The 18,678-nt window shown below is 42.8% G+C and overlaps 2 long non-coding RNA genes and 1 pseudogene across 6 annotated transcripts in view; 1 reads left to right on the top strand and 2 right to left on the bottom strand.

The window, feature by feature from the left end:
* LOC148119850 (uncharacterized) overlaps positions 1-2,074 on the top strand; it is a 28,448-nt gene extending 26,374 nt beyond the window's left edge. The window contains exon 2 of the long non-coding RNA XR_015734865.1: positions 1,956-2,074. This is a non-coding gene — a long non-coding RNA (uncharacterized LOC148119850). The remainder of the gene's footprint in view (positions 1-1,955) is intronic.
* The window catches only part of LOC148119851 (uncharacterized), a 54,205-nt gene that overhangs the window by 488 nt on the left and 35,039 nt on the right, over positions 1-18,678 (bottom strand). The window contains exons 3-7 of one of the 5 annotated variants that reach the window (XR_015734863.1): positions 9,302-11,277; positions 8,146-8,244; positions 7,606-7,790; positions 6,606-6,719; positions 2,446-3,397 (exon numbers count right to left, since the gene is read on the bottom strand). This is a non-coding gene — a long non-coding RNA (uncharacterized LOC148119851). The remainder of the gene's footprint in view (positions 1-2,445; positions 3,398-6,605; positions 6,720-7,605; positions 7,791-8,145; positions 8,245-9,301; positions 11,278-18,678) is intronic. The other 4 variants (XR_015734860.1, XR_015734862.1, XR_015734861.1 and 1 more) reach the window with 4 other exon arrangements.
* Positions 14,917-17,852, bottom strand: LOC125396182 (large ribosomal subunit protein P1 pseudogene; annotated as a pseudogene).

The raw sequence follows: 18,678 nt of genomic DNA on the forward strand, positions 1-18,678 counted from the left end.
AAAAATATCAAAATAGTCACATGACACTGACTAGAAAAGGGGAAGCAAGAATTTGAAAAACCTTGACTGAGAGAAGAAATGGAAATTTTAGAGCCAGACACTGCCTGGAAGAATTCTAAGGTTAAAGTTGTCTCTGCTTTTCATCCTGATGGATATTTCTGTAACTGGAGATGCCATTAAAACTGCCCTTTTATTTTTGCTGGAGCCTTGCTGTCAGGTTGTTTCATGGTAAATGCAGGAGCAACGCTGTGTTTCCAGGGCTACCGATCTAATTACGGGGCAATCTAATTAGAGAGCAAGACTCGTCATCGAACCACAAACTTACAGCCCAATCAGAAATGTATAATGTCATTAGAGAGGCATGATGCCCATTAATAAAATATTTAGAGACTCAATATTAGTCTTTTTTTTTAAAAAAAAAAAATGGAAGTTTGGAGGCTCCCAGGAGTTAGGAGAAAGACTACTTAGTAATGGAGCATTAGTTATTTCTTTGTTGCTGTTGTCCTGAGATAGGATCTCATTTTGTAGTCTAAGTTGCCTGATTATCCTTTTGCATCAGCCTCCTGAGTGCTAAAGGACTGACATGGTGCACTGTGGGTATAGAGGACGCCGTGCCATGGAGCATATGTAAGGTCAGAGGGTAACTTTGGGGAGCTGATTCTCACCATCCGCCTTGTCAAGACAGGATCGCTCATTGTTTCTGGTGTTTCACCTCCTGCTCCAGACTAAGGTGGCCCAAGAGATTCAGGGACACTTTCCTATCTTCACCTCCCAGCTCACAGGAGTAATGGACTATGGAATGAAACTTTTGATATGGGTTCTAGGATCTGGTCTCGGTTTGCCAGACTTGTGGAGCAAGTACTTTTACTCAATGACCCATCTCCCTGGCCATTGTTCTGTTTTGGTATTAATTAATTAGCTAATTTGTTTATTAAGACAAGGTTTTACTATGGCCTCTTGTTCAGGTTTTGGCCTTTCTTTCTTTTATTTCTTTCTTCCTTCCTTCCTTCCTTCCTTCCTTCCTTCCTTCCTTTCTTTCTTTCTTTCTTTCTTTCTTCCTTTCTTCCTTTCTTTCTTTCTTTCTTTCAACAATGTTTTACTCCATAGTCCAGGATGGCCTAGAACTCACTGTAGCCCAGCTGGCTTCAAGTGCATGGTAATTGTCCTACCTCAGCCTCCAAAGCACTGGAGTTACAGACACGAGCCACCATGCTGGGCCAGTTGATTTCAATGGGAGCAGCTGAGCTGAATTTTTAAAACTAAAATGGGAGACACGATACCAGATATTTCTTGGCACTATTACATTTCTTAAAATGACCATAAAATGGACACCTTTTCAAGAACTGAAACAAGGATATTTGTCAAATGGGGGAAGTAGACTGGAGGTGTCTCATAAGATCTCGGCTTGGGCTCTAAGCCTTTGGTACTAGCAAGATAGAAGTATACCAACAGAGCATCAAGTGGATCAGAAGGCACTGAGCCTAGAACTAAATTCTATGTCCAGATCCTTGCTTTGTATAAAGGAAATATTGACGTTTTTCCTGATACAATTGAAAGTGTTTACAGTAGACTGATTCACTTCCAGAGAAGTACAACATTGGGGGAAGGTAAAGTTCTCCTTAGGATTTTCTGTTAGACCACATTTTCGTATCTATGATACACCCACACACATACACGCATGTATGCATAGACACACCCTTGCGTTGTCCTGGCAGAGAATTCAGTTTATCTAAACTTCCTAAACCCTTTGCTTGCGAGAGAGAGGTGGGGGGGGGCACTGTAGTTGGCAGAGACACAGAGATGAACAAAAGTCACAGCAGCTAGCTCAGCCTCCCTCCATGTCTCCAGAGGAACTTACGACTTCCCTCTTGTACTCTGGTAATTGTTTTTAGAAAGACTTCCCGGCCACAAGAAAATCAAATCAAATTTCTAATCAAGCAAATTAAAATTTCCAGGCTGCCTCGCTGCTGATTGTAAACATCATTTAAAAGAAAATCTGAACCTGGGCCTTTTGACGTTCCCTGACCAGTTGCTCTGATGCTGTGACCCTTTTCTACTCAGAAGGGAGTAAAGGTATGCTTTATATTTTATACTATTCGGTTAAGGATATCTATTCTATCTATATCTATATCTATTTCTATATCTATCTAATAGGCAGTTGCTTATTGAGATGGGTTGTCATGTAGCCTGAGCTGGCCTCAAACCCCCTATGTAGCCAAGGATTACCTTGACCTGATCCCCCTGCCGCTATTTCCCGAGTTCTGGACTTACAGGTACACATTACCACAGCAAGCTTAAGGGTTTACCGTTTTAGTAGTTTGTCTGTGACTAGGGAGGAGAACTGAGAGTTCTTGGTGGCAGAGTTGATGATACGAAAATTATCTTTAGAGATACAGCAGCGTCTACCTCAGGAACAGCAGGTAAGCAACTAACCGAGGTACTTACTCTAGGAGCTTGCCTCGCGTCTCCACCTTGCTTGCTCTTGCCACTCTGGCTTCCAGAGCCTGCTCTCTGCAATCCACATGCTCTCCACGGTCCACTGTCAGCAGCCACTCTCTGGCACATCTATTACTTTCAGTCAGCCGCCGTCTGATCTTCCTGGCTCCAGACAGCTCCTTCTGCGGCTGTGTAAATATTTTGTGCATTGCGCAGGAGTGTCACAGCCAAGAGAGATACTGACCTACAAGGGTTCCAGGGCTTAGAGAACTCAGGGTCTGGACCTGAGGGTGTTCTGGTCTAGGAGGTAAATTGAATTCAAGGATTCAAAGAGGATAGAAGGATCGAGGGTTCCTGGCCAGCTTTGGCTATTGTGTGGGACTCCTGTTCTCTAAACAAATGAACAACAGAGTGAATCAGTCTGAAAACACCTGCCGATAAAATGCTGAATAAGATTTAACAAGATAAGATTTGTCGGAAATGTACCACTTGCTTTCTATTTCTGTTGGGGAATATCAAACGCCATACAAATGATCCTTTAGACTACTCCCTAGCCAGCATTTGGGTACCTTCTGTTAAACCTTTGAATTTTAGAAAGTCAAATGTAACATTTTGTTGAGTTTTAGTTTTTCAAATAAGCGTGTAACTGTTGTGAAGATGCCCCGAGAAATGGCATTAGGTTTAAATTGAAGGTTCCTGGGAAGACTGTGTGGGAATCACCTCTGTGGACCATTAGGTGAAATGGTCACCAGTTCTTTCAAATAATGTTTATTAAAATTCTTTTGTGTGAACTCTCATTAGATGAGTCCCCTTGTATCAGTGGGTGATCGCACCCCTCGCGGTCCTGAGTTTTTTTTCATGTTCTTCCTCCTTCTGCCCCTCATTTGGACCATGGGGGGCTCAGTCCGGTGCTCCAGTGTGGGTCTCCGTCTGTATCGCCATCCATCGTCGGATGAAGGATCTATGGTGATAAGCAAAATCTTCATCAGTATGGTTATAGGCCAAGGCCAGTTCAGGCACCCTCTCCTCTGTCTAGAGAACAATCTGGGGATCTCTCCTTGGACCTGGGATCCCATTTATAATCAAGTCTCTTGTAAACCCTAAAATGACTCCCTTAGTTGAGATATATTCTTCCCTGATCCCATATCCATCCTTCCTCCTTCCCCCCATCTCAGTCCCCCGAGTTTTCCCCATTCCTCCCCTACTCCCTTCTCTCTAACCCTCTCCCCTTCCAACAACCCTCCCACCCACCAAGGCCAGTTGGACTGGGACTGAACGAGCATGTGATCCAACCAGATTTTCTGAATGTGGCCGAATTCTCTGAATGTGGCTGGCCCGGAGCCTTTCTGAAAAGTCACTGACAATGACACTGAGTCTTGTTTCCTCTGCATATACTGGATTTTTGGGATCCAGTCTGTTTGGATACTCACCTTCCTGGACCTGGAGGGAGGGGGGAGGAACTTGAACTTCCCACAGGGCTGGAAGCCCTGACTGCTCTTAGGGATGGAGAGGGAGGAGGAGGGGGAGGGGGGAGTGGGAGGGTGTTGGGAGGAGGGGTGGAAATGGAAACTTTCATAATTTAATAAACTTTGAAAAAAAATTCTTTTGTGTGTCAAGTTGGGGAGGTATCATGCAGACTCATGTATACTTATGGCTGTCAGTTTTCTAGGGTATGGAGAAATTAACAAGCATAGCTAAAAAGCAAAATGATGACTTTTGATATGTCTCCTCAAGGAAAAGGCCATGTTGTTGTGAGAGGGTCATACCTGTAGTGGGTTTCACCTTCTCTGCGAAATCTTTCTTGATGATCGTAGACTTGGGGCTAGGAGGTTAAGGAGCTAAATATGTGCAAAGGGATCAGAGACTATTCCAGGCACAGGGTTGTGCTTTGAGGAAATGGATGAAGACTAGATGTCATTGGGAGCAAGACTATAGATTAAGGGACAGGTACTGTAGGTCAGCAGGTGAAGGTGCTTGCTGTCTAGCTTGGTGACCTGAGTCTGAGACACATGGTAGAAGACAGACCTGATTGTTGAAAGTTGTCCTCTGACTTCCACATGTGCGTCATGGCACATTCCACATGTGTTTGCAAATATGCACACATACGTGCACATAAATAATACAATGAGAAATCAAATCAAATCAAATGGAGGAAGTGATCAGAATTTTCATGGAGACATCATGGTATATGTGCAACTGAAGTATGGACAATTGTTCAATGTGTCTAAGCCAAAATGTTTATCTAATTTGATATTATTATTTTTAGCTATAATTAGATATAATTATTATCTAATTAGATAATAAACTGAGTGGGAAAACCAAGTAAACCTATCTGCTCTGTACTGGTCTGTTTGTACACATTTCTTTCTCCTGACTTCAACACAGCATCTGTTGTGAAATATAGGTCTTAGGTTCTACTCTCAGACAATGCAAGCCAACAAATGTCTGTTTGTTTTTTGGGTTTTTTTTTGTTGTTGTTTTGTTTGTCTTTTTTTGGCTTTTTAAAGACAGGTATTCCTCTGTGCTGCCCTGACTGTCCTGGAACTCACTCTGTAGACCAGACTAGCCTCAAACTCAGAGATTCACCTGCCTCTCTCTCTTTAGTGCTAGGATTAAAGGTATGCATCACCACCACCTGGATAATAAGTGTCTTTATGGTTAGCTCTAAGACAGAAAGGTAGGGGAAGATGTGAGTACTATTTTGTAATTTATGGTTTGCTTGGGAAAATGGAACTCAGGTTTCTATGGCCTACCTGAAGAAGAGGAGTCAAAGGTCCAATAGCTAGTCTGTGGAGAAGGAAGTGGACAAAGAAGGATAGGTGGGGGAGATCAGAAGGAAAGATGCTGTGAAGCTTCTATATCTATCTATCTATCTATCTATCTATCTATCTATCTATCTATCTATCTATCATCTATTCAACCATGTATGTTTGTATGTGAGTATGTATCTATTTATCAATCTAACCATGTATTTATGTATGTATGTATCTGTCAATCTATCTATCTATCTATCTATCTTTATCATTATTATTCTATCCTATCCTATCCTATCCTATCCTATCCTATCCTATCCTATCCTATCCTATCCTATCCTATCCTATATGTGTCTGTTCATAAGGTGTGCAGGTATGTATACTCTCAAAGGCCAGTAGAGAGCATCAGGTATCTTCTTGTATGTTCTCAGGCTATTCCTTTGAGGCAGGGTCTCTCCTTGAATCCAGGGCTTCTGTCCTCTTGGCATGACTGGAAGTCAGCAAGTCCCAGCAACCATTCTGTCTCTGCCACACTCAGAGCTGAGGTTAACTGGCATATGCGGAAGGCTGTTTTGTTATATAGATTCTGGGATCTGAACTCCAGTTTGTATGATTGTGCAGTAAGCTCTGCTTAACCACTAAGCCATTTCTCCAGCCCCTACTCCTCATTCTTAAGAGGTAAGGGGAATGGAGATTAATCTTCCTAGACTATTTCTGAGTGGATGGACACTTTGCTGTCCTTCTTCTTAGACTAATATTCCCTTGCTGCTAAAGTGAGATAAATCTTAATATTACAATTGATTCCATAGTCTCAGTTCCTTTTGTAATTGTTTTAGCACAGTAGTTTAAAGCTCATCAAATTCCTGTTTTAAACAACTCAGAAAATATATACTTAATGTCCTGGGGAATTCAATTCTAAACATAGTTAGGCTGTCGACTTTTGTCAACCTGTACAGATCTTGTCTGCTGGGCCTGGGATCCGAGGACCTGAAAGAATGGGTCAGACTACAGGCTAATGCTTTAGACACCCTTACTTCAGTTTCAATGCATTTTTTTATACACGGATGTAACAAAGAAAGAGTTGATCCAAGAAAGTGTGTTTGAGTTCAAACACATTATCAGAAAAACATGCTAACAAAGGCCAGTAAACACATACTAAATATTAACAGAGCAGCCCTTTCCCAGAACTTTCTCAGGACAGATCAATTGCCTGGCACTTACTATAAATTCTTTCTGGGGAAGCACAGAAGCAAGGCAGAAGGCCAGATCCAGATTCAGGGTACATGGACCAGATAGGGTTCTATAGTTATGTTTTGACACCCAACCAGAAAAACATGTCTTCTAAACTGAAAGTAGATATTAGCTGCAGGAAGCATACAACCTTGTCTAAGAACAATGTGGGGAAACAAAATGCACCTGAGCTGTAAGATCTTCTGACTTTTTTCTTGAAGCGTCTGTCATCCGTCTCCAAGGCATTGTTCACCATGCATTATTCTTTTGACTGTGTTCCAACATAGGCAAACAGGCCAACTGAGAGAAGAAAGCAAAGGGGGAATTTATTTTTCCGTCTTCTGATATAATCTGATACAAATGTGATTGTAGGCTCTAACTACAAAGAACAGAATCAGCCAGAAGGTTAAAACCATGTAAACAGACCAACAGGCTGCTTATGATCTTACTCTTGTTTTCATGTGGGTTTTGGTCCCTGTTTATCAGGCTAGGTATTCTTAGATTCACTTGCATCTATTTAAAAAACTTAACAACATATTTTGGGATGCAAAGTAATGGGTTTCCTTCTGGCATTTTCATACTAATAGTTGGTTCTCACTTGCTTTCTTGAACATCACCCCCACCCTGGGGCCCACTTCTTCCTCCAGATGGTTACCCTCCTTTTTCCCAGAGTCCCTTTTCTGCTTTCAAATCATGTGTTTATTAGCAATCCTAAATTATGTTGTTCTTTCTATAGTCTAGGAAGTTAAGAGCAAAGCTGAACTTATGTCTCTCTCTCACTCCCTTGAGATCTCTTCTTCCCCTCTCATGATCCCCTTTCGACTTTAATGAAATGAGGGTGAGAGAAGAGAGAGAGAATGTCTTTTTGAGCTTTGTGTCCTCTTTATATGGTACGACAAATTCAGGAAACCATGCTTGGAGTGACTTCTTCCTACTAAATTCCCTGCAGGGGACTACAGGGTGACTTTTGGCAAGAATGTTTGCTGTCCCATTTTTTTTTTACCCTCTTCAACCACCCTTCTGTAAACCAGTCAAGAAAGGTTGGTATCAGAATCCACAGCAGCATTTGGCAGTCTTCTGTAGATACCAGGAACGCACTGAAACACAAAGCAGCTTCTCAGGGACCATCTAATTAGCATCCATTGTGGTCCTCCTTTAATTTGCTCATTCTTATAGTTATTCTTACCCATATTAGTAATTTTACATGAGAACAAGAATAAAATCTTGTTCTATCATATGCAAGTCATGAAGGTCTTTTCTTTCTCTAATTGAGTATGGTGTTGCAATCCTTTAATCCCAGCTGTTCAGGCAGCTGCACAAGGGGAATCACTACTTCCCGGAGAGCCTGGGCAACTTCCTGAGATCCTGTCTCTGCATTAAAAGTTAAAAAAAAAAAGGTTGCAGAGTACTTGCAAAGCATGCACAAAGCCCCAAGTTCAACATCTAGTTCCACAAAAAATAGTTTTAATCCCTCTATTTTATTTTTCTTAGCAAAAATGCTTTCTCTACCATTAACTGGCTTATTATTATCAAAATTGTGTTCAGTGTCTCAGGCTGGCCTTGAACTCACAAACCTCCTATTTCTGCCCCCTGAATGCTAGGATTATGGGTGTGTGCTGCCAGGCCTTTTAGAAAATAAATGTGTGTTGGTTAATTTTTTTTCCCTTTGGCCACTTGAAATAAGTCAAGATTATTTGGGAAGAGGGAATATAAATTGAGAAAATACCTCCATCGGATTGGTCTGTGTGCAGGGCTGTGGGGAATTTTCTTAATTGTGCCCATCCCACTGTGAGTGATGCCGCTCCTGGGCAGATGGTCCTGGGTTCTGTAAGAAAACAAGCCAAGCCAGCAAGCCATGAGGATCAAGCCAGTAAGCAGCCCCCTCCATGACTTCTGCTTTAGTGTTTATGCCCAGGTTCCTACTTTGAGTTCAGTTGGCTTCCCTGAATGATGGACTACAGTTGTAAGCTGAAAAAACTCCTTTACCTCCAATTTGCTCTTGGTCACTGTGTTTATCACAGCAACAGAAAGCAAACTAGTGACAGAGTAAGAGTTTGTCCTAAAGTAGAGTGATTAAAAACGATAGGACAGAGTATAACCTGACTTTCTTCAGGACTGTTTGTCCAACTTCCTCTGCATCTAGCTGCCTAATTTTCTGCCTCAGATTCAGAGTTCTTATCTCTGCTCAGAAGTCCCACCTATTCGCTCCTGCCTAGCTATTGACTGTTCAGCTTTTTATCAAACCAATCAGAAGGTGTTTTAGTCAGGTGAGGAAAAATAGACATCTTCACACAGTGTACAAAACAATTATCCTAACATCTACCCCTTTTCGTCCAATAAAAGGCTCTTCAACATCAATACACTATATACAAAAATTATCAGATAAGAATTACATCCACACTGTCCACTCTATTTGTATTTGGCAATGGAGAAAGTACTCTATTATCTATCCTATTTTGGTGACTCCAAAGTTCTGTACCTAAACCACATTTTATGTTAACTTTGTATTACCAACTTAAAAATATCTTTTTAGACCTAAAACATTCTTAATAAACAACTTAAGCTTTTTATGTCTCTCAACCTTTATAAACTTTACATATCTCTAAGTTTCTTTTCAGAGTTTGATAACAAGGAAAATTATAAAACTATAAATATCTAGTCTTCAACCCTATCAGAGACCTGAGAAGGATAAAATTTTACCTGAATAAATAGGAAGTGCAGAACAAGCATCTTCCAAAACTATAGAAATGATAGAGATTGCTGACTGCCTGGACAGTCACCCAAGTTTTCTCTGTAATGTTAAGGTATCCACCATCAGTCAACAGGCCTATGTTATCTGACAGACTTTTCTGTAAAGCTGGAATTTTGAAGGACTGACCTACCTTGTCTTGGCCAAGTTCAGCATTCCACTTCCTTTGTGTCCTGCTTGTCCACTTTGGACAAGTAATAGAGGTAAGGGCAGTTGCCACAACTCCTCTAGGCCCTTGTAGTTTTGTGACTCCATTCTTGACTCTTCCCCATGGATGAGACCCCCCAGAGCTCAATTTTTATCCTTGCCTTCTGGACTCTATAAAAGCCCTGGTACTAGGCTCTGAGTCTCTCCTCTGGCTTAGCCAGGCTAAGCCTCTGATTCTTGGTGAATGTGGTGATGGCCCACTTAATAGTTTGGTCCTTTCTAAGTCTTGGTGATGCCCATGACTACAGGCCATTTTCCTTCTCTCATCCATATGAATGGTATCTTCCATACCCTCTCACTTCCTCTTGGTTTGCCTCTTAGAAAGCCCCCAGCCTCTACACCTAGCACCCTACCTGAAGGGCATAAACTTACAGTGAAATTTGGCCTCAATAACCCTTAGATAATCAGTCCAAATGACTGTGTCAGGGTACCCTAGATCCCAGTATTGTTCTCCACTCCAAGCCCTATTTGTTTTTGTCTTGTCTTCTCACACATATACTGTATAAATGTCCTGTCTTTTAAGTTACTGTTGATGGATCTGTAAGTTTGTTGCAAAGTGGGAACCAGACCCAGTTTGAGGGGCAGAAAACAAAGGAGTAGGCCCCCTGTAGCATACACACACCTGGCACACACTCAAGCTATAGGCTGCCCACCCAGTCAGGGCTGAGGCAGTCCTTAATGAGGACTCTAAATAGAATTACAATACACCAGGGGCATCCTAGCTAGGAATCAATTTCCAACTTGCCTCCTGGTCAGTATCTGCAAGACTGCCCTTAAGGCAGTAAATCATGAAAAAGTCCAAGTGGTCATCTGAGAAAGGCATGAAAACCATCCCAGTTCCTAGATCCCCTCACAAAGTCCCACTTATAACACACCTATCTGGACCTTGTGAGGAGGCTTTCAAATCCCAAGACCTTGAGGTCAAGTTTCAGTTTTAGCCTGTAGCTAGCTAATCAATCCATCCAGCCCTTGGAACTCTGTCATCAATACTGTTTGCTCACTCAAAATCCAGCATTGACCATCAGTTTGGGAGAGATTTCTGAAATCCAGTGGCAGGCCCCAGGAAGGATTTTCCCTTGGGATGAGTTTTCCAGCATTGCAAAGGGCTCCTGGACAGATTCTGTTTCCATCTGGAGCTGGGTAGCAGAGGCACGTAGTTCATAAGCAGAACATCCTATCTGGGGATGCCCAGACATTTTGACAGCCTCCCAGTGGTGGTCACTGTCACTTCGGATTAGAAAACCTGAATGATTTGTACAAGATGATTTTTGTGAGAGATACAAGTGGAGATCCTGACAAACAAGCAAACTCTTCTCTCCTAGTGACTATGTCTGAAGCTGTTTGAGACACTACTTACTCCTATTGGCATTCGACCAGGGCCCTATTAATAGCACTGAACTGGTTCCTTGAAAGTTTCCAGGTTTTGTGGCTCACAGTTTCCGAGTCAATGGGCAGCACCCTGTTGAGAGGAGGTCTTGTGGTTGAGAAGTTGGGCCAATCAGCTTGGTGGCTGATTGCTTGCTGAAGAACGAAGGGTAGGAAAATCTGATGCTTTAGTTACTGCTTGTGGTTTGTAAGGTTACCATCTATCATGGCAGGGAAGTTGTAGCTGCAGCAGTACGTCAGGGCTGGTCAAATTGTGTCCACAGTCAGGAGGCAGAGACATATGAACGAGAGTGTGCAGCTCAGCTCTGTATGTGTGTTACAGTTGGGCAGCTTGGTCTGCTTGTGAGGATCCTAGCAGTGCGATCAGGACCTGTCCTTGGTGCTTGAGCTAGCTGTTGAGATCCCATTCTCCATGCTGGGTTGCCTCTCCCATCTTTGATGCAGGGGATGGAGCTTGGTTCTGCCTCAACTTGATGTGCCATCCTTTGTTGATTACCATGGGAGGCCTGCCCATTTCTGAAGGGAGATGGAGGAAGAGTGGATGGGGGAGGGGTAAAAGGGAGGTAGCGGAAGGAATGGGAGGAGAGGAGGGCGGGGAAACTGTGGTCAGTATGTAAAATAAAAAAGTTTTAATAAGAGAAATGGTAAAAAAAAATTTTTTTAAATGTGGAATGCAGAAAAAAAAGATTTGACTGCATAGAATGGGCTGGCATGGGAGGGACTGACTGGGTATTTCTACTGGATGATCTTTTGTCTGCTGGCAGACCTGGTATGGCTATTTTTTCTTTGGGTTGCCCTCTCACAAATAACGACACAGAGACTTATCATTAGTTCTGAGAGTTCAGCCTTAGTTTAGACTTGTTCCTAACTAGTTCTTATAACTTAAATTAACCCATTTTTTTTTACATCTACATTCTGTTTCGTGGCTCATTAGCTTGTCTCCATACTACCCACCCTGCTTGCTCTGAGTCTGACTGGCGACTCCCTGTGCCCGTAGATTCCTTCTCCTCTTCCCCTCTCTTCTCAAAAATTCCGTCTACCCTCTCCTGCCTAGCTATTGGCCATTCAGCTTTTTATTACACTAATGATAGCAACACATCTTCACACAGTGTACAAATACTCAGCAAAAGCCTGGGAATAAGGGTATGGGATAGAGAGCTTATGTGATAAGCAACAGAGTTTTCTTTCTTCTCCATCCTCCTCTTTCTCTCTTTCTCTTCTTCCCCTCTCCTCCCTTCCTTCTGCTCATCATCTCAACCTTCCTTCCATATCTGACACAGTGGACATAGGACTGCCCTGTTGTCTGTAGGGATGGTTCTGTAACTATATTTTTAAACTTTATGTCAGAATTTTTAAGTGGCTGATGGTGCCCCTGTCCCATCTGGCAGTGCTAGAGTGAAGTGTGAATGTACATGTACTGCCTGGTAGTAAAAATAGCCCACTGGTTTCTGCACCTGTGCATCTTCACCCCATAGGAATGGGCGTGAACGGAGAAAGCGGAACTAAGTAAACTAGCAGAAGTGATCAAACCCACTGTCCTCCCAAGGAGGGCAAAGTCTCAGCATAAACGAAGAAGGTGGAGAACCAGAGCTAAGGTAAAGGAAGGAATAGCTGGGTTATGTATGTAGGAGAGGAAATCCAACATTCTATAAATAAGTCGAGATAGACTCGGAGGAAGAGAGTAGTGTTATATCTTAGTACCGTTCTGTCAGGATCCCAGAAGGGTGGAATTGTGGATCATGACCATGTTTGCTCTAGGAGCCCAACAAACTGAATGCGAACATGCAATCCTTAGTATTCTCATCTTGGAGACATATTCTTACAGTATAATGTTAGAGTGAGCTTATTATTAATGACTGAATGGGATGCTAGTAGTGGGGCAATGTCTTTTGAACTGCATATCATTTTTCCATAAGTTATCTATGTACAGAAATAATGAAGGAGTAACTCCTTTCATTCATTATATATATAAAATTGTGTGTATGATGGGGAAGGAGTATGTGTCACAGTGCACTTGTGAAGGTCAGAGGACAACTTAGTGAACTAGATTCTCTCCTGCTGCTAGGTGGGTTCTTTGGATGGAACTCAGGTTTTCAGGTTTGTGTAGTAAGTGTTTTACCCGCTGAGTCATTTCATTGCCTGCGGCCTCCTTCCCTGTCTGTCTGTCTGCCACCTCCCTCCCTCCCTCCTTTCTTCCTTCTGTCCTTCCTTCCCTCCTTCTCCCCTACTTCCACTTCTCTCTTTCTTTCCTCTTTCCCACTCTTTAGGACAACACTGACTTCTTTTTTTATTTTATTACGTTAAAAAAAAATACCAATCCAAATTCTCCCTCCCTCCCCTCTTCCCAGTGCACTCTCCTACCCCACCCCCTCCAATCCTAAGAGAGGGCAATGCACCCCACCCTGTGGAAAGTCCAAGGCCCTCCCTGCTGCATCTAGGTTGGGCAAGGTATACTTCCAAAGAGAACAGGATCCCAAGAAGCCAGTAATGCAGTAGAGACAAATCCCAGTGTCACTATCAGTGACCCCTCAGTCTGCCCCAACTGTCAATCACATTCAGAGGGACTAGTTTGTTCCCATGCTCGTTCACTCCCGGTCCAGCTGGAGTTGGTGAGCTACCGTTAGCTCAGGCAAACTGTCTTAGTGGATGAACCCCTCATGGTCTTAAATTCCTTGCTTATATTCTCACTCCTTCCACTCTTCAGTTGGACCTTAGGAGCTCAGTCCAGTGCTCCGATGTGGGTCTCTGCCTCTGTTTCCATCTGTTGTTGAACAAAGGTTCTATGGTGATATTTAAGATAATCATCAATCAGTCTGACTACAGGGCAAGGCCAGTTCAGACACCCTCTCCTCTATTACTTAGGGTCTTAACTGGGGTCATCCTTGTGAATTCCTGGGAATTTTTTCTACAGTTTTCTTGCTAACCCCATAATGGCTCCCTCAATCAGGATATCTCTTTCCTTCCTCTCATATCTGTCCTTCCTCCATCTCAACTATCACATTCCCTCAAGTTCTCCCCAATCCTCCCCTTCTACCCTTCCTTCTAACCCCGCCCCCATTCTCCCAAATTTTGTCTGACAATCTTGTTTGTTTCCGATTTCCGGGTGGGTCTATATGTGACAATACTGACTTCTAATCTTCAGGAGCTCATCAAAAGAGTCATTTCCTGGACTTCTTCAGTTTTGGGTTACCCACATCCCTTGGTATGGGCTGCTTTTTAATCTGATTAGTAGAATTTCTTTCTGACTCTCCTCTGAAGTCTAATTCTTTCACTTTTTAGTTATTGTATTTTTAACCATTTCATACACAATAATGGTACATGTTTATGGGGTACAGGGGGACATTTCTATACATGTATGTAACATGATCATTGGGGTAGTCATTTTATCCATCAGTCTTTACTATATCTTTGTGGTGCTGCACTCAAATCTTCTAACGACTTCAAAGTGTATGTGTTATTGTGAACAAGGCACTCTGCCAGCCATTATTCTGCTCTGTATGTCAACGATGCCAGCACTTCTGGTTTCTCCGCACAGGCGAGCTAATGTCTGTACTTCTGTGCAAGCTTGTTTCACTTAACATAATGACTTCCAAGCTCATTGGGCTAATGACACAACATTTTTTATGGAGCTAATATTCCACTATGTGTGTGTGTATGTGCCATATATTTTTTTCTTTTTTTGCATCCCGACATCAGTTTGTCCTCCCTCCTCTCTGCCCTGTCCCCACCTCCCTTTTGCTCCCCACCTTCACTCTTACTCTGTTTCTCTCCAGAAAAGGGCAGGCCTCCTATGGATATCAACCAAACATGGCATATCAAGATGCAGTAAGACCAGGTAGACCAGGCCCTCCCCTCATATTAAGGCTGGACAAGACAACTCAGTAGGAGGGAAGTGGTGCCAAAAGCAGGCAAAAGAGTTAGAGACAGCCCCCTGCTCCTACTGTTAGGAGTTCCACAAGCTACACAACTGTAAAATATATGCAGTGGACCTAGGTCAGACTCATGCAAGTTCCCTCATTGTCCGCTCAGTCTCGGTGGACCCCTATGAGCCCAAGTTAGTTGATCTGTGGGTTTTCATGTGGTGTCCTTGACCCCTCTGGATTCTCCAATCCTTCCTTCTCCTCTTCTGTAGGACTCTCCAAGCTTCACCTATGAGTATAGCAGAGTATCGTTAGGAATCTCTATCCTCATCCCTGGGCTACCTAGCCTCTGAGTCCCGGCCCTGCAGGCAGTATCAGGAGTGGCCGCCCTCTTGTAGCATGGGTCTCAAGCTAGGCCAGTCATTGGTTGGTCACTCTCACAATGTCTGCACCACCTTTACCCCACCACACCTTGTTGACAAATTGTAGGTCAAAGGTTTTATGGTTCGGTTGGTGTCCCAGTCTCTACACCAGAAGTCTTGCCTGGTTACAGGACATGGCTAGTTCAGGCTCCGTGTCTCCCATTGCCGGGAGTCCGATGGCTCAGCTGTTAAAGGCTAGGTTCAGCAACCACAATATACCACATTTTCTTAATCCACGAATCCACCAATGGACATTGATTGCTGATTCCACATCACCAACCAAAAGGTGGCGCCACAGAGCCTCTGGATAGTGTGGGATGGGAAGGGCTTGCTCCTTCGCAGGCTCTCCGTGGCAGGCCTGTAGAAAGCAGGAACCTCATGAACTCAGCCACATTAGAGTCCTTGAATGGTCGTGACATTTTCTCAGTCCAGAAATCCTCGAAGCGAGCTCGTCACCATCTACCTGGAGCAGCTCTATAGTTTAGCTGTTACATTTTTCTCCGTGGTGAATATTGAGTTAATTTGTGTGTGTCATTTGGGGTAGGAGTGCAGTTCGTCTTTTGCTTGTGCCTGTTTAGTTATCCCAGCGCCAGGGGCTGTAAAGGACTGAGTGCTCACACCTCCATTTCTGGATGCTCGCGTCCATCCCATTCATGCATACGTTTGCCTCCACTGCGGACTGTGCAGTTTTGTGGGGTTTGAAATTGAGCCATGATTCTCGCAGCACTGCTGTTTTTCTTCCAGATTATTGCTGAGACTCTTTGAGTTCCCCTTGCCAGTGTCCAGGATTTGCGTGAGAACTCCACTAACCCTGTAGATGAACGTGGAGAGGCCAGATGACTTTGAGTCTTTCTGAATAGAGGATATCTTTCTCTTTCTTAGGTCGTTACTTCTTTTAAACAGTGCTTTATAGTTGTTTTCTCATGAGCTATATGCCTGATTAATTTTTTTAGATTTATTTTTGTGCCTGTGTGTATATGCCACATGTGTGTAGGTGCCCACAGATGCCGGGATAGGGTGTTGGATCCTCTAGAGCTGGAGTCGCAGGTGGATTTTAAGCTGCCCAACATGGGTGCTGGGAATCAAACCCCCAGCCTTTGCAAGAGGAACATGTGCTTTTAACTGCTGAGCCATCTTTCCAGACCCTTACATTTTTTTAAAGATGACATTCTGACTGGAATTGTCTGTTAGCTCTAAAAGGTTGTTTTTGGTGACACTCTTAGGCTTTTCTGTGTGTGGTCACGTTGTCTGCAAAGAGTTTCACAGATGCTTTCTGATCTGGATACTTTAACTATTTTTTAGCCTAACTTTTCTGGTTAGAGCCTCTGCTAAAATGATGAACTGATGTGGGAAGAACAGACATCATTAATTTTCCTCCTATGTTGGGGGATGAAGCATTCCATCTTTTGATATTAATGTTACAAATGGGGCTTTACTAGATTACTATAGTCGGATCGTAGGAATTTCTTCCAGCTGTAGATTTGTAACAGTTTTTTTAAGGACGAGAGGGTTTTTTTCTTCATCTTTCTGCAGCTTTTGTGATTATCTTTTATGATGTGAATATAGTGTATGAATTCATTTTAAGAAATTGTTACATTTGATTTTGTGAATATGATTTTGGCACACACATGGAGGTCAGGGGACAACTTGTGTGAGCTGGTTCTCTCCATCTGCCAGGTGAGCCCCAGGGATCAAACTCAGGTCTTCAGGCTTGGTGGCAAACACCTTTACCCACTGAGCAATTTTGCTGGTCCATGAATTGATTTTCCGATATTAAAGAAAGCTCGTTTCGTGGGGGAGAAATCCCTTTTTGTCTGGAAGGGTGTGTGGAAGATTGTTACTAATACTTCTGTAAATGTTTGCTATAATTCATCAGTGAAGCTGTGTGGGCTTGTGCTTCACTTCTGGAATGAAGTTTTGTTTGGTTCTGGGTCTGGCATGCTCTATATACACACTCTGTAGCTGAGCTATACCCTCAGCTGTAGAACTGCTTAGATTACTTTTGTTTTTATACATTCGGCTTTTTACTGAACACATCAACAAAAGAGGTGTAGTCAAAAAGACCAAAGCCCATATTGTCCTCCGACTCCTCAGATTCTTCCATCTTCGCTTCCACTTCCTTTTCCTCAGCTGGGGCAGCAGCAGTGGAGGAGGCAGGACCCCCGGCTGGTGCCACTTCAGCACTGGATCAGGACAAGCAGGCCCTGCCTTGCTGATGAGGTTCCCAATGTTGACAGTAGCCAAGGCTTTTGCACATAAGCCAGGCCAGAAAAGATCTTTAATGAAGGCATTGATCTGATCCTCTGTGACTGGGCACCTTGTTGTAGAGGGCAAGGGTCAAGCAGAGGCAGCTGATTTGGTTCAGACCTACGATTTGGTGAGTACTTCGGGTGCCATGCTAGCCCTCAGATGCTATGAGGGCCTCACCACAAGGCAGCCTTAGCAGCCTAGGAAGGGTCAAGAACTCTGGCAGCAGTTGGGGAAAGGGGATTCATTGCTATTAATTCAGTCTGTTCACCTAGAATGGACTTACTTCAAATATTTATTTCCTTACGAGACAGGTTTGACAGTTTGTGTTTCTCTAGCTATTTACCTATTTTGTCTCCATAGAGACGGTGAGAATGAACACCCTCTTTTAGTTCTGATATTTGTAATTTTGCCAGAGGATCTTTCCAATTTGTTTTTGAAACAACTGATTTGGTTGATTTTCCTGCTGTGTTCTGTTCCTCTTTACTAACGTCCACTCTGTTGAATTCTTCCTTCTGCCCACCCTGGGTTTGATCTGCTCTACTTTCTCTATCTGGAGCATGGAAGGCAGAGATGGTTGGTTGTAGTTTTCTTCATTTCTAGTATGGCTGCATAAACTTAGCTACAAACCTGCTTCTATATCATTGTTTACTTGATTCATCCATAGCTCGTTCTTTTCTATTTATCACTCTCCCACTGAAGATGTAACATTTTGCTCACATTATTAAACAATGAATGTTGACTTTGCCCATTGAGGAACTTCATCTGAATGAAATCATGGCATACATTTCTAAATGTGGTTTCTTCTTCTTAGAGTCATGTGTGGATTATTGTTACATGTCTTTGCAAGTTGTTTAAATTGTTTATTTTTCTTGCTGAATTCTATCATGATACCTTAATATGATACTGTGCAATTTACCTATAAAACCTATAGAGCTATAATTTATTATTTCATTGTTGACCATTTGAGCTTTCTAGTTCAGTGCTAATGTAAATAATGCTGTTGGACATTCTCGAAGAATATATGCAAATCCCTGTCTAGTGTTGAGACTAGAATGGTAGTGGGAGATGGGGCCCATGTGTATTTTCTGTTTTTCCAGCCAATGCCACAGTTTTTCAGTGTGACTGAATCGCGTTCTTGTCCATAGTAACTTATCAGACTTTCCATTGCCACCACCCCCAGACCAATGCTTGATATTCTCAGGTGTTTAATCTTACTTCATCTGGTGGGCACAGCCATATCTTGCTATGACTTTAGTTTTCATTTCCACAACTATGAGAGATGCTTGGTTCCCTTTAAACATTTATTGACAATTTGAATATTCTCTTGTGTGAAATGTTCGTCCAAACGTTTTGGCTTATTTTTCTTGTAATCATGAATTTGTGGA

The sequence above is a fragment of the Myodes glareolus genome, chromosome 14 (assembly GCF_982192425.1).
Source record: "Myodes glareolus chromosome 14, mMyoGla1.1, whole genome shotgun sequence".
NCBI lineage: Eukaryota > Metazoa > Chordata > Mammalia > Rodentia > Cricetidae > Myodes > Myodes glareolus.